This window comes from Barbus barbus (genome assembly GCF_936440315.1).
Source record: "Barbus barbus genome assembly, chromosome: 25".
Lineage (NCBI taxonomy): Eukaryota > Metazoa > Chordata > Actinopteri > Cypriniformes > Cyprinidae > Barbus > Barbus barbus.
The window spans coordinates 15389944-15406438 of NC_136753.1; the positions used below are offsets into that span (position 1 = coordinate 15389944).

Below are 16495 nucleotides of genomic sequence, written 5' to 3' on the forward strand. Positions count from 1 at the left end.
TGAATAACATTCACCTGGTCATTGTCTTAAAATAAACTTCTCTGGGATGATTCAAGAGCGACCCTGATCATACTGTCATGGGTTGTTTTGCGATAATGACTTCCTGACAGTACATGGGTTCTTTTATGTTTCCTTCCTGTTTTTGTTCGTTTCCCCAATCATTTATAGATCTTATATTGTATGAGTTATCAGTAATGAGTAATGTTTACGGTAATGGTACAGTACCATTCAGAAGTTTGGAGTCAGTAAGATTTTTTTGTTGTTTTAAAGAAGTGATTACTTTTATTGAGCAAGGACGTATTAATTTGAGCAAAAGTGACAGTAAAGAAATGGACAGTTTTGCAAAAGATTTCTACAGGATTTAAAACTTAGGAAAACGTAGCTTCATAGCATCACAGGAATAAATAATATTTTAAAACATTTAAATAGACACTAAAAACAGTAAAATAAATAAATTCTTTTAAATTAAGCCTTGATGAGCACATTTAAAAAAAAAAAAACCTTTGAACTTTTTTGAACCTTTGTGTTGTGTGTATCAGAATATAGTTGGGTCATTGACATGACATGGCATATCTATTTGTTTATTCAAAAATATATTAAATATGCAAAACCAAACTCTTGTACCGTTACATGATATTTGCAGGCCAGTTGTATTGTAGAGGTATACACACACACTCTTACCACAAGAGGATGCAGGGTATTGTAGTTTGTGTTTAGCATGGTCTCTTATGGAGAAAAGAATGCCACTTGGCTTCCTGGCTGGAGGAGGCAGGCCCTTTCTCTGACCACAGTTGCCTCTGCACAGTGAACGTGTTCCCCTGCTCACGTGGCTCACAGCCGGGATTAATTGCCACCGAGCCCTCTGTGATCCAGGAATGCAATTACCTACTGACCCAAATCATCTACTTGGCAGGAAGTCCTTATCCCTCACACCGTGCTGCCAGCACCTGCCAGTAGACACTTCTCTTTCCCCTGTCTCTTTTTATTTTTTGTCTCTCCCTCATCCTGCGTCACACAGCTGATGTCTGGCAAGGGATGCTCTCATCAAAAGCAGCTGCAAAGCAATATGAGTGTTCATGGAATATGTGAAAGTTACACAGTTGTTACACAGCAGCAAGCTATGGGACTCCATATTGTTACAGTGATTCTACTACTATCATGTAAATAATCCATAATAATAAATACATATTTACACACACACAAAACCACACACTTGCTATATTTATATAGGCTGCATTTATTTGATCAGTACAAGTATTAATATTGGGGAAAGCTGAATTTTAAGCAGCCATTACTTCAGTGTCACGCGATCCTTCACAAATCATTTTAATGTGCTGATTTACTGCTAAAAAATAAAATAAAAAATAAACAAAATTAAAATCTCTTATTATAAATGTTGAAAACAGTTGTACTGCTTAATATTTTGTGGAAATCTTGATAAAACTTTCTTCAGAAAAAGGTTCAAGAGAAGAACATTTATTTTCATTTTTTTGAAAGAATGTAAAAATCTTTGTCACTTTTGATCAATTTAATGCGTCCTTGCTGAATAAAAGTCTTTTTTTTTTTTTAAATAAAATAAAATGTGTAGTAATATATTTGCATATCAGAAACTCTTTCTCAAAATATTTCTTATATTAACAATTTTCTTATGTATTATATTTGTATTTTGGTGTGTATTCGAATGAGGCTCCTACAGCCCAGTTGATTTGCTGCTTACACAAAAATGAAGTCCAATGAAATCGTGATACTTGAATAAATGCTTTCAAGTCATGAGTCATCAATCAATAAACATTCATATGTTTTTGACTACACTGACCCAAGTAAGGGTTACCATATGATTTTGGGCTTCCCCTGGAGTCTCAGAGGGAAACGATTCACAAGTGTAATGTTTGTTCTCTGAGCTTCATAATCTAATTTGTACGGTCTCATAGCCTCTGATCCTCACTTACACTGATCAGAACATTTCGTCTTGAAACTATTTGGCTCATTTCTGAATTGGAGTCAAATGTAATCGCAGGCTTTGAGTTCGTGAGAATTGGCAGTTGTTATTATTTTGTTTATCCAAAGGGGGTTTTGAATGTGTATATATATGTCGTAGTCACTAGTGCCTCACTTTCCTGGACCTTTCTGTGACTGCGTCAGTGGTCTTCATCTATAACCTTTGTAATGATTTCATATGGGAGAGTGAGAGTGGGAGTTTTCATTCAATTGATGTTCTCAAGTCATTTCTTTTGTGCGCTGTTGTGAAACAGAATAAAAGAGCCTTGGCTAGAATCCTAGTTGTATCATCAGTGACGGCAAACAACAATCCTTCAGTTCTTTTAATGTTAATGAATGAACTAAAGCAAGAAATGTCTACTGTATGTGCTGCACTCTCATCTTATTGAGATCAAAGGCTGGGAAATTGCTTGTGAACAAAAGCCATTCACTCACGTTCAGTCATTGTTGTTGTTTTCAAATCATTATAATACATTAAGAGGCGGACTGTGTATTAGAGCTTATTTAGTCTGATGGAGATTTATTTAGCTGAACGCTGTTTTTTTTTTTTTTTTTATTTTGTTTATTAGTATTTTTTTTTAATTCCTATTGTGTCCAATTAATTTAAATATTCTATTCCAAATATTATTTATTTATTAATTAGAACATTTAAATAAAAATAATACATATATTACAATATGATTTCAAGTAATACCACAATATTATATTATTGTTCTCTTTTACCTTTTAATTTACTTCCATTTAAAGACATATTTTACCCCAAAATGAACGTTGTGCCATCAATTGCTCACGCTCATATCATTCCAAACCCATTTGACATTCTTCTGCAAAAAGAAAAAAATAATAGAATTTACATTCTGCTCTATTCAATACAGTAAAAAATAAATGGAGACTAAAGACTTATGCACCATGAAAGATATACAATATATGTCAAGTCTTCTGAAACCATTAACTTTGTAAAATTTAAGTGAAATGTATAAATTTAAGTCTGACGTATTCATGCACCATATTTGAATATGCGTAAGTGCAAATGAGAGGTATGGCAGAGGGGAATAAAAGTGTAGCTCCATTCTCGTCTATGACTCTCAAAAATCCACAAGTTGTATCGGGACCATTTTTATGTTTTTTTTTTACAGCCTCCGGTCACCATATGTTAATTTTTGGGTGAACTGTTCCTTTAATGTATTGTGTTGAAGTTATATCATCTGAATTCAAAAACTTCATGGACTTTTAGCTTTGTTTTCATGTTCATGTAATCTGTTTCTGATTTCTGTGCTTGGTCATACTGAGGCAAATGAGTCAGTAATGCGGCACCCCAGAGAAATGCGGTGAAAGTAAGATTCCCAGTGTAGCCCCACTCACCAAACGTGGGCAGAAATAGAAGACTGTATTACCGGCTATATTAGGGGCCATGGCTGTTCTGTGCCATTATAAGCCTAAACCCTGACAAACAGGATTAAGCACACCGAAAATACAAATTCTCATGGATAGAGTTTTATATTTTCAAAGAACTCCTAACTGACGCATCATTGGATAGATTGGGATGATCCGAGGATGATTCCAGCGAGAGCTAAGAAGGATCATACTGAATCCAAAGAGCTCAGCAGTAAAAGCCTTCCTGGGGTGCTTGCCTGCTCTGTTCTAAATTTTTGGCTAGAAAGAGATGCGAGAGGGTGAGATTACAGCTGTCCTGCAGCTCCGCATGGATGGTGTTTGGGGCCAGGGCTTCCTAGATCACTGCCCTTGATGCTACACATAGAAATATCCAGCCTAGACCTCAAAGCTGGCCAATTGCTCGTTATGGTTTAAGTTATATCATTGTCCTATTCAGGATAATGGAAAAAAGAGAGGGAATGAAAACAAACAACAACAAAAGGTCAAGCAAAGGGTTTAATGCATTGTCCTGCAGCATTAGTGTGCTAAGGGCTTAAAAAAGGTTTGAAAGCATAGAGATGCCATTAAAAGGAGAGTTGAGTTGGGTGGGTTAGAGGGAAATTTATTTGTTGAATATAGCAGCTAAAAGCATAAAAGCCTGGATTGTAGCTACTCCACACATGTGCATTAGTTTTACCAGTTGGAAAAACATTGATGATTCATGGTGATGTTTTCTTTTGCGCACTCATTCTGTTTAAGAGTCTGAACTGGGGGTGCAAACATTCGCATGTCCCATGTACCAAAACAGTGGCAATCGTTGCTCACACTCATCCGTGCATGGGACTTTTGAAGCTACCGGCCAAGCTAGAATGTTAGGGTCAACATAATGTTAACATAATCAGCTTTAAATAATACAGTCTTTGCACTGCAATGACAACACAGAAGCTGTTTCTGAACCAAAAGATGCATTTATATGGACTGTTTAATGCTGCCCAGAGGCACTGTATTTTATGCAAGTTGAATAAAAACTGAAGGCTATGACAGTGGTTGCATCTATGTAGTCTATGCCAGTTTGGTTTGCCAATATTAAAATATTAAAAATTATTGATTTTTTTTTATTTTTTATTTTACTATGCAGTTAATTTACAATTGTATTTATTTATTATAGTTATAACTACCACTACTACTACTAATTAATAGTAAATAATACTAATACTACTAATAATAGACCTTAAAGTGGTCTTAGTTGGTTTCAACAGAAGCATTAAGAGATATTTTCATATGACAAAACAAAACAAAAAACAGTTTATTCCAGGGTTTGCCAAGTGGGGGTTGCAATTATTAAAAATATTGACAATTATGATATACTCCTTTTTTATTTTTTATTTACTATGCTACTATTTTACAACGGTCTTCATTTATTAGGGTTAAAACCACCACTATACAATATGAGATGTTTTCATATGAGATGAAATCTAATATTGCTGTTAAAATTGCCATATATGACAAAAATAATTACAGTATCATTTTATTTATTTATTTTTGGCCAGGTAGTGCACAAAACAAAACAAAACATTAAGGGAAAAAATAAATAAAACTAAAGGATTTCTCAGTATTGCTTCACTAATATTCCATATTTATACTGTTAGCATATCAATTGTAAAATCTCAGAAATTTACTACCCAATTTTGATGCTGTAAATTATAATGTTGCAGTGCCTAAATTTGGTTTTCTTGTAATTTGTAAAACAAGTGATTGTCATTGTTAGCATCTTATTTTTAATAATTTAAGCAAGATTTTTATCGAATGTTAATAAAATTATCAGTAAACCAAACAATACGGACCTATCAACATTGACCAGAATTGTAATATTCACATTCTTAATCAGTTTACTCCTTGTTAGATGAGGAAAATCATGTGTAAAGCCTGGGGTTTCATGTTTATAGTCTCTTCAGTGCTCTTGCGCTGCTGTTGGGGCTCTGACGATGAACGCTAGTCATCAGACTGAAGCCTTAAGGGCTGTTGTCATATTAGTGAATTCAGCTCCATCAAGCTAGTAAAATGAGTTGTACTGGGATACAGATAAAGTGTGTTTTGCAACTGTAATGAATTATCCTCTGGTTTGATCTTTTTTAGGGCTCCTTCAGAAATCACAATATGTTAATTTTGTGCTCAAGAAACATTGTCAATGTTGAAAATGGTTGTGCTGCTTAATATTTGTAGTTGACATTGTGATTTTTTTCTGGAATCTTTGATCAAACAAAAGTTGTGTGTAAACAGGAATATGAACATTTGTTATTTAGTGTATAAAAGTAACATATAATTGTGCAAATATAGACTTGTTTTCTGTTTGGATTGCAATTTTTTTTAATGCCCTGTTTTAATTGAGCAGTTTTTTTGTAATTTCTTTATGTTTTATAATTTGTTTCAGAGTCTTATATGGCCACTTGAGAGGGATGGTACTCTTTTGTTAAATACTGAGTTGAAATCGAAGGCGGAGAGTCACAGGAGGAGGGCTGGATTTTCAAATCCTTGTGCCAGGCCAAATATGGAAGGAAAGTTTCTGGTAGCTGAAAATTGTAGCTAAAATTCCTCGCGTGGTGGGCATTCCTGCATGCTCTTAAACTAGGATTGGATGGGTGGGTGGGCTTACTGAATGTCCTGAACATGCAAGCCAAAAAAAACCCTCAAAAATGAGAGTTATGAGTTTGTCCAGCTGTTTTAGCGTTTTATAAAAGTCCTTGTTGTGATCCACAATCCTACTTACCGGAGGGCAGTCCATCATGTTAATGGCTGATGCTGATAGGATGTTTTATTGGATGGTGTGGAGTGAATTTGCATCGTGTCAGAGTTTCCCATGAGGATGACAGATGCTGATTTGATAAATTGCATTATACACACCAGTCGCTTCCTGAGATCAATGGCGGACTACATAGAAAGTCCTGCCCCATGGTACAGCGCTATGGGGTACAGTTAGTCCCCAATCTCTGCAAAACACAACACACACACACACCCACCTACCAGAACAGATTCTGGAATAGATCTCAGCCAAGCTATTCCTTAGGGTGTTCGCATCTGTGTGGTTATTGTTAAGGCAGAGCTAAAGCAGCCTACTTTGGAGAATATAATACAAAATAAGTGTAACTCCCTGTAGGCAGTAAGCTCATACTTCTGACAGAGAGTAAATCAGGACTGCTTCGTATTGCGCTTATTATAAGTGCAATTTTAATGATTTACACACATTAAGTTCATCAGCGCTAAACCAATAGTCTAAATAAAAGCACTTGTCTCCTGAAGGCCTTCGACTTCAAACTATAAGGATATATCGTTAAATGTTCGTATGAATGATTTAAGCCTATGGCAAGATGAGAGACCGGCCAAGTCAATGGCACATCAATCATTCACAACTTAACATACGCCTGTCTAACTGAGTTTGGCAATGCAGAATATTCCCTGGAAACAATGAAATGGCCGGAAAGTAGAGAGAAAAGAATGGAAAGATGTAAAAAATACACAAAAACATGTAGGCAAAATTATGGGGAATGCGACTGAGAATTACAGAGGAGATAATGAGGAAAAAAAAACACAGATTGAAAATTTGGGGGAAGTAAAGTGAGTCGACGATAAGCACAGGAATAATTTAGGGCTCCTCATACGAAATTCAAGTCAGTGTTTTTGAATGTTTCTCACCTCACTTTATCACAGATTTGGTTGCTTGCTTGCTTTCCTCCTGCTTTGGATTCAGAATGGCCCAGCATTAGATGGGTTAATGACTTATAAGAATGTCTACCAGAAAGAGCAGAAAAAATGTAGTAAAAAAATTGTTCTTACCCTTTGAATAAATGTGAATATGGACAATTTATTAGTTATTTTCAGAAAAAAAATCATAATATATATATTTTCAAGGATTAACATAAAAAAAAAAAAAATTATATAAACAAGAATATTCATACATTTAAAAAAGTAGCAACACACAACATTTTACATCCTAAACTAGCCCCATAAAAAAAATGTCACATTTTCTGGTGTTTTAAGAGACTCTTTATGATATCTATGATACTATGTACAGCCATTTTATACATACACACACACACACACACACACACACACACACACACACATACATATATATATATATATATATATATATATGTATGTGTGTGTGTGTGTGTGTGTGTGTATTATTTATTTATTTATTTGTGTGTGTGTGTGTGTGTGTTTCATGGTCATGGTTATTTCTGTTCTGCACAATACAGAGTTAAAAGGCAAAAGTTGAAGGTGAATTCATCTAAATGTATTTTTCATTAGGCATTGAGTTACCTTTTTGGTCTCTCTGTGAACACGCAGTGTGCACCACCCTGGCCTCTGTCGGCACTTAAGACCATATGAAGGTCTTCATGTTAAATGGACCCTCTGTTCCTCAGGTTTTGTGTGGTTTCATTCAGCCATGGACAGTGATGGTGGTCTTATAGGCTCTGATCCACCTCAGCACAGAGAGCTCAATGCTAAAACTGAGCTTGCATGCATACAATACCTTATCCTGGGATTCCACAAAAGAGACTCACTCAACCAAAATTAAATTACTATTATTGAATCATAATTTGAGTCACAAGTTGTGTTCATTTGGATTAGTTCTGAGAAGATCAATGTGAAAATAAGCACTAGTTAAGCATTTTTGGCCCCTGACATTTCCAGATCCCATTCACTTTCATTATACTGAAAATAAAGAGTGGCCAGGATATTCTTTAAATATTCCCGCTTGTGTTTCATGGAGGAAAGAAACTCATACAGGTTTGGAATGACATTAGGGTGAATAAATAATGACTATTTTTCCTCAATACAATGAGTCACATATTTTGCAAAGAGAAGCTTTCATAATGTTTTAAGAAGAAAAATAATTATTTTTCTAATTACATAAGTGAGGATCATCACACAGAGGTGAATGCAACATATTTTTCTAAAAATCGCATGATGCTTTTCTTCTGCGCTGCTTGAAAAATGGGGTTTTGAGGCAAAAGGAGCCAAAAACGTTTTTTTTTAATGAGACAATGAAACCTTTATTCAGAATCAGGGTTATTATCATTAACTATAACTAAACCATAAAATTTCATTACTTGAAATAAAACAAACATGATCTAAAATAAAATATAAAATCCTTAAACTTGTTTTATAAACTTTATTTCAGCTAGCTGCTCTCATTTTCTTTTTGTACATATATAAACATAATGTAAAAAAAAATCCCCCCAAAATAAATAAAAATGACAACAAATACTAAATACTTAAAAAGTTTAAATTTAAATAAAACAGAAAATATTCAAAATACTATCTAAAACTTTATTATTTTATCAGTGATACTAACATAACACTGTTCAGGTTACACTGATATTTTGAGAAGTCATTTTAAAATATTTAGAATAATATGCTTTATTTTAAAAGACAAAGAGTATTTCACTGTTTGTAAAATAGGTTTCTCTATGGTGCATTGTATGGTTAGTTTCTGGATGGCCATTAATGGGCTTTTTAAGTTAAGAATTGTATGGCTGGTGAGAATTTAGATTGTTGGCTTATCTGGCAGGATACAACTTATTCAATGATATGGATGGCTGACTGAACACAATGAGTTTTTTTTTTTTTTTGTCTTAGCACCCTCAATCAGAGCTTTGAAATTAATGCCTGTGGAGACGGTGCAGATAAAAACATGAAGAGAGTCAGTCAGAAGTGATACCAATCACATGTAGCAGCGCTGCTCCTACTTCTTTTTCCCAGCGGTCTTCCTCATGTCTTGGCAACGTGGGGAACTGGCAGTGTCAATTTATCAGAGAACAAGAGAGACACTATGTGGGTAGGGAGTGTGTCTGTAGGCCCTTGGAGAGGAAACAGACCCCCCACCTCCTACCTGCACATTCAAACAGGATGCCGGATGCATCACGTTCCTCAAACAGACAAGTGGAACCTCATAATTAGCATTTTAGAACTTTTACTTTTGTTTGCTTTTCTTGTCTTCTTTTCAAGTTTTCTATTTATGATGTGTATATGCATTCGATATTATTCCAGAGCTCAATGTCCTAGAAAGTTTCGAATAAGATTAAGGGGGAATGTGGCTTAAATATATGGTTTAAAAATGTTATTAAATGTTACTTATTTCTTTTTATACTACAGGATGATTTCATGATCATCAAATCATAATTAAAATCAACCATATGTATCTATTTCTCACCAAGATTTCCTCATACGTCTTTCTGTCTTTCTCATTCAGGTCTGGGATCATCTGGTGATTTGTTTTTGCTCCTGAAAAAGAATCAGGTAAAGATTAAAACTTTTTTTCTGCTCTCCTGTCATTCCTATTTTTTTCTAATTAATTATCTTACTTCATGACATCTAACACTGCATTCTAACCAGTGAAGTCATCTGCCTGCACCAGTTTGTCAAATGCTGCGTGACATGTCAGACCAACTGCCAATCAGAACATATTTTTCATTTAATATGTTGTCTTGTGAGAAACAGGATATTAGACCTATGAGATTTCCCAGTGGGCGGGGCTAACTCAATTCTAAAGTGTAGTTTTCATATTGTCTTGTCTCCATCCATGTGGTTTTATTTCTCTCTGCAGTTTACAAGTGGTTTGAGCTGGGCTTACCAGTTAATTTTGTTCTTTTACATAATTTTTGAATGATTTACATTCTGTACACTAAGAGCTGCCTCACCGCACTCCTGGCGTAAAGACAGAGAGAGAGAGAGGGTAACTTACAAAAGCTGGCCTGAGTGTCAGAGAGGCCAGCGGCAGGACACAAAGTAATTTCTCTGATGTACGGCCTAGTTCCCATCTCATTGCCTTTCCCTACGTGAAACAGACTCACTTTTGCTCAATTAGCAGTAGATCAAAAAACAGCAGAACATGATGCATTTAGTTATATAATCACATACTTGCAGATCGCCACCCAATTGCCCCTTCCACTTCACTCAGAGAAAGCCGTGTCCAACTGGCTGACATGAAGGTTCCCAGGGCAGGCTTCATCTCACACCCTGTGCAGGCTTCTTTAGATCTTGAGAGGCTTGAAATTTACTGTACGTAAAGAGGAATGTGAAATGGAAATGTCTTTAATGCCAATGTAACATCTACGTAATGCTATTTACGTAATGCACTTTTTTTTTTCTCGCATTGAATGATGCATTATGCAAATCTTTTGCCTGACACCACAAATGTTTCTATGTTTTCTATTCCCATTCTATCCAGTCACCTAGGGTTGCACCAGCCATTCAAGGAACGTGAATTCCACACTTTTCTGTGTATTCCACTATTTTGTAAATTCCACTATTGTTGTCAGCAAAAGTCTGCCAGTTGGTGCAAAACGCATCTTTTTTTTGGGCCATCCGTCTGGCCACAGATCAAAATTTCACAGTTTTGCATCTCTGAACATGGACAGTCGACAGAGGGGTGGTACCAAAATCAAAAGTTGTGGCCTAATGGTTAGAGAGTCGGACTCGTAATCCAAAGGTTGCGGGTTCGAGTCTCGGGCCGGCAGGGATTGTAGGTGGGGGGAGTGAATATCCAGCGCTCTCTACACCCTCAATACCACGACTGAGGTGCCCTTGAGCAAGGCAAGCAAGGAAATGTTTGGCAAAGTGAAACGCCGCAGCTCCTTTCCTCTGCTTTGTGTTAAGAAGATAAGATTTTAAATAATTTTCACGTTCACTGTTAACATGAATTTTTGGCATCCACTGCATGGAGCAATGCACACAAGATTGTTTGGATTGGGTTTGTGCTGAAGAGCCCTTTTCATTTATTTACACAATGTTCTCTTTACATAAGGTGCAAATTATGCCATCTCCATCATATATGTCTAAAAGATGGAATTCTATCAGGTAAAACATGAGCTTATTGATGCAATTCAATCAATCTGCTGTTTTATTCCAACCACTGGTCAGAGGCTTCTGTAAATGGTTAGTTTATATGAAGAGTTATGTTTCATTTAAGCCTAATAGTGCAAACCACAAACATTCAGTAGAGTGTCACAACTAGGCTAAATTTTGTTATGTACAACTAATGCAACCGAACACTGCTCCCATTATGGAAAAACATTTTTCTGGGAATAAAATAAAAAATAATAGGAGAGAATTTTTTTTATTATGAAGCATTTACAATGCAAGTGAATGGGGCTCATTCTTGAAGGATTTCTTGGTAGAAATGAGAAGCTTATCATTTTTATAAAAGCACTAACATTCTTCTGTTAAAGCTTGTGTATCATTTAAGCTGTAAAGCTGTTTAAATAATTTTACAGTTGTTGTAGATGTTACGTTGTCATGGTAACAGTTGCGAAATTGGACATAATTACACAGAAAATGTTACAAACATTTTTTTCAGTCTAAAAATGACGTGAACCTCTTTTGGCTATACTATTGAAACCGTAAGTCTTTTAACTAATTGGCACTATTCACTTCACTGGAACCCTGATTTTTGCTTGTTTTAAAGAAAAGGATGGACAAGTGGAAATTAATTTTTGGCAGTAAGCAACATTTTGCAACAAATTTGTCAGTTCAGCTTAACTTACTGAACCTGGAATATTACTACATGTTATCTTGCATCGGAAAAACACACATATAGGCTTCCTCTGTTGGCAGTGCCTTAGGTTTTGAAGAGGAGCCTATAAGTTAATTTTAGATTTGCATGAAGACTCATGTCAGATGTCTATTATGATTCTGTCATTGTATGATAGATGTGTTTCATATGATGTTATGAAACATAGTCTTGTTATTTCAAAGTCGCAGTGAGATCTCGGAGGGCAGGCGCCTCCATTACACTAAATGAATTTGTTTTTGCGTGTACTGATAGCACTAAACGCTTCTCACCTCTTAATTGATTTTCTCATTCATCTCCGGGGAATGTTGTTCACAGTCATGGTTGCTTCTTAAGGAGCCACGTTTCAAACAGGCATCAGTGCGGACAATCCACCCCCCTCTCCAACCGAAACTAAGATGTTGCCCTCAGAACTAATAATGGGTTTTAGCGCATGCTTCTCCGATTGATCTGCAAAAACTATAAGTGCAAGCAGAACAAATCCCTGTAATGATTGCCTCAGGAGGAGAGCCAGTGCTGCGCTAAGAGTGTGTGTGTGTGTGTGTGTGTGTTTGCCGGCTCATAATGCCACTCGCACAAATTATCTCCCCACTGTACACCTCCTCACAAACCTCTTTTCCGATTCATTCAATAAAACTATGCTCTCCACTCCTGTGTCCTGTGTAGCTGAAAGTCCAATAATCTTGAAATCTGAGGTTAGATTTTTAATTTTATAATAGTGCTGTCAAATGATTAATCGCATCCAAAATAAAAGTTTTTGTTTGCATAATATATGTGTGTGTACTGTATATATGTATATTTATATTCATATAATTTATATTATTTATAAATATATTTAAAATATAAACAACTTATTTTTCTTAAATATGTACATGCATGTGTGTGCATTTATATATTCATAATAAATATACACAATACACGCATATATATAATGCAATCAAAAACTTTTATTTTAATTGTTTGACAGCACTACTTCAGAAACCTGTTGTTAAAGACACTCAGTCAATTATAGATCTATAAGCTACATAAACCCACAGCAGAGAAAGAGAGACGGGTAAAAGCCCATTTCAGATTGTGACCTTTTTTTTTTGCTGATGCTGCAGCGATGAGCAGGTGATGCTAAGACACATTAACATCTTTACTTTTTTACTTTATTTTTTTAACCTCATGATCTGTTTGGCTTACTGAATGAAATTAAAGTTCACACTATCTATTTTCTAAACACGTTATTGATATTATTGTGAACAATTCATTCATACGTATGATTTATTTGTTAAAACGAAGTAGGCATAAGACCTGTTCACATCAGCATGAATGTTTTAAATGAAAATTCAGCCTGATTTCTGCATATGATTTGACTGTTCAGGCCTGTGTGTGAAAAAGGCAGGTGGGCTGAATGAAAATGTCAATTCATTCTTTGACAGTTGGTGGCACAGAAAAGCAGAAATACCCTGCTTACTCCTGTATATAAAATGCTGCACAGCTTTCTGCTTCTGATACCTGACTGTCGAAAAAAGTCGAACGGTATTTACATATTTTCAAACAGTCATTCAGAGTTTTGTATTTGCTAGGGTGTATATCAAATAACACCAAAATACAAGAGTACAGACACAAGTGAGCCGGTTCTGGATTCATCTGAAATCGCTTTGTGAGTAGGTTCTACATTTCATTGCAACTCTTACTAGTAGCAATAAATTTTCCGCATTGCATATACTTTCACAATATTTCTTATTACGTGAACAGGCCCATAGCCTAAGAAATATGACTGGTATCTAGTATTTTAACTTTAAGTTTAGAAATTAATTTGATGTAAAAAAAAAATATAATCAAAAGAAATCCAAAATAAGAATTGACATGACTGAATGTTTAAAGTTTCCCTTTGCATGTTAAAATTCATTGTTTTATTCATGTTTTTCTCTTTAAGCCCCCAAACGAAGCACATTTTTTAATGGAGCAGTTTGAAGAGTGTTATCAAACTGATAAAAGCTGAAGCTTGGAGTTTTGGCCTTTTTTACACCTTGTTGATAAGGAGACATGGATAAGAGACAGAAAACAACAGTGAAAAGAAGTGGGAACAGCATCAGAAATGGCACAAGGCTGTATAATGTGTCCAAAAACATTATTAAAAACAGTATTAACCAGCAAGCCACTCCATCTCGTTTACTCCAGTTTAGAAATTTCTGAAACGTTATTTCTCACTGAAATTTATATTGACTTTCCAATAATACCCCATGTCAAGCGATATAGCAGTTCTTCTCCCCCAGCCTGCCTCGATACTGTCGGAAACACGTTCTTCTCAAACAGAACTGAGGCATCAGTTGTACGTGTTCATGTGTGCGTGTGTTTGAGAGCTGACACATGCCCAGTGGTGTTTGTTTTTCAGGGCATGACTTGACCGCTGCTCGGAATTCCATCTCGCCGGCCATCTGAGAGATGAGCTTCAGGGTCCACTGTCACGTTATGCCTGTACCACAGCCCTGAGCTCGCAGCCGGATATTTTTAATGTTTTTTTGTTTTTGTGTTTCTGTGGGGCTGTAGGTTTCCATGTACACAACACAGTCCAAATACTAATCACTTGAAGTAGTTCAACTTTAGTCATGCTACTCTAGTGAGTTGCTGTGCTATCAAAAACTATCTCTTGTTGTATTTATCGGTAAAGCTAGTGAAGTACAACTAGTATTTACTAGACTTTCCACACATAATAAAGAAGACCTGGTAATACTTTAGTATAGGGGCCAATTCTGACTATTAGGGGGTTAGAGAGTCAGACTTGTAACCTGAAGGTTGTGGGTTTGAGTTTCATGTTAGGCAGGGATTGTAGGTGGGGGAGTGAATGTCCAGTGCTCTCTCCACCCTCAATACCACGACCGAGGTGAGACCCTTGAGCAAGGCACCGAAACCCCAACTGCTCCCCGGCCACTGCTCCAGGTGTGTGTTTGTTCACTTCTCACTGCTGTGTGAGTGCGCACTTGGATGGGTTAAATGCAGAGCACAAATTCCAAGTATGGAATGCCACATGTCCTTTCCTTTCCTTTCCTTTCCTTTCCTTTCCTTTCCTTTCCTTTCCTTTCCTTTCCTTTCCTTTCCTTTCCTTTCCTTTCCTTTCCTTTCCTTTCCTCCTTCCCTTCCCTTCCCTTCCCTTCTATTAGAACTTTTAAAACACATATTCTGCATGACCATGTTCTACATCCCTAATCCTACCTAAACTTAGGAGTTCATTGAGGCAAAAGTCGTAGTTAATGGTTTGTTAATAGTGAGAATTGGACCTTAAAATAAAGTATGACCGTAGACCTAAAATGCAGTAAGAAAAAGGTAAAAGCTTTCACTTTGGCAGTACCCTTACACCTTTGTACCTTATTTACCACTAAAGAGTGCATAAAGTGTACATATTAGTATCCAAATGGTACTACTAATACATTTTGAAAGGATGCCACCATGAATAGTGAATAGGATATCCGTGAATAGTTTGCTACTAGTATGCTAGTATGCTACTTTAAGAAAAAATCAAATAAAAACATTACACTAATTTGAAAAATATAACTACATTTAGTAACTAAAAATTACTGCTGTAATTTCACCATAAATAAAACAGTAATCCTATGGACCTTTTTGTAGTTTTTTTTTTGTTCCTTAGTGCATTGACTGAATCTTTTGTGTAGAAGTTCTGTGTGGTCTGGACAAACATGTTGGATTAAATTCGACCGGTGAGACAGACATAACTTTCATCCTGCTGTTCCAGTGAAAATCTGAGTGTCAATTGCCATGGAAACCCTGGCAACCTATCAGGTACAGGCTTTGGGGATCATTTAGTTGTGGCATTGACGCAATAGTGACCATAGCGACATAATTGTATTATTCTGTACAGTACTTACAGAATCTTACTTACGTGAGTGCAGACGTGCAGTGCACTGATGTCTGATGATTTTGTAGGATTAGTCTAAAACAAACTCAAATAACCAGAAGTTTTTTAGAGAGCGACTCATTCTAAACTCATTTGTGGAGAAATGTTATGTGTTCGGTATTCACCATTGGTCATTCATTTACCAGTTAATTCAGTAAAGCTACTGACATTTATAGCCATTTCTGAGGTAAATGAACCATGGGGAATTAGGTACTCATGACACAGCCCACCCATTCTGTGAGATGTGAGTGGTCCCCAGCATAGGCGGCGTTTGGGGGGGGCCGGGGGGGGCACTGCCCCCCCAGATCAGAGCCAATCGATTTTGTCAGATCTATGAATACAAAAATATTTTCAGATTGTCTCATTTTATTTGCATTATCTTATTTTAATGAGTATGTTAAGGCTAAATAATTTGTAATTAATGTAAAAAAAAACCCAAAAAAACCTACTCTCACAACTCGCGAATCTCAAAGTATCGCGTGAGTGGACTCTCTTCTCGTTCTCTTCCCGCTTTCTGCAAAGATACGCTAAATGAACAAAATGTATATTCGTCGTTTTTTTAATAAACCCACAATAAAAAGCGTGGAGGTCTCTAACTTTGACACTTCTCAAAAGAGGCGGATTCTTCTATAGGTAAGACAAGTTTT

At 36.0% G+C, this 16495-nt stretch overlaps 1 protein-coding gene across 2 annotated transcripts in view; it reads left to right on the plus strand.

The window, feature by feature from the left end:
- LOC306845192 (lipoma-preferred partner-like) overlaps positions 1-16495 on the plus strand; it is a 188171-nt gene that overhangs the window by 15179 nt on the left and 156497 nt on the right. For both annotated transcript variants that reach the window (XM_079377842.1, XM_079377843.1), the window contains exon 2: positions 9629-9675. The gene's annotated coding sequence lies outside the window, so the exon portion shown is untranslated. The remainder of the gene's footprint in view (positions 1-9628; positions 9676-16495) is intronic.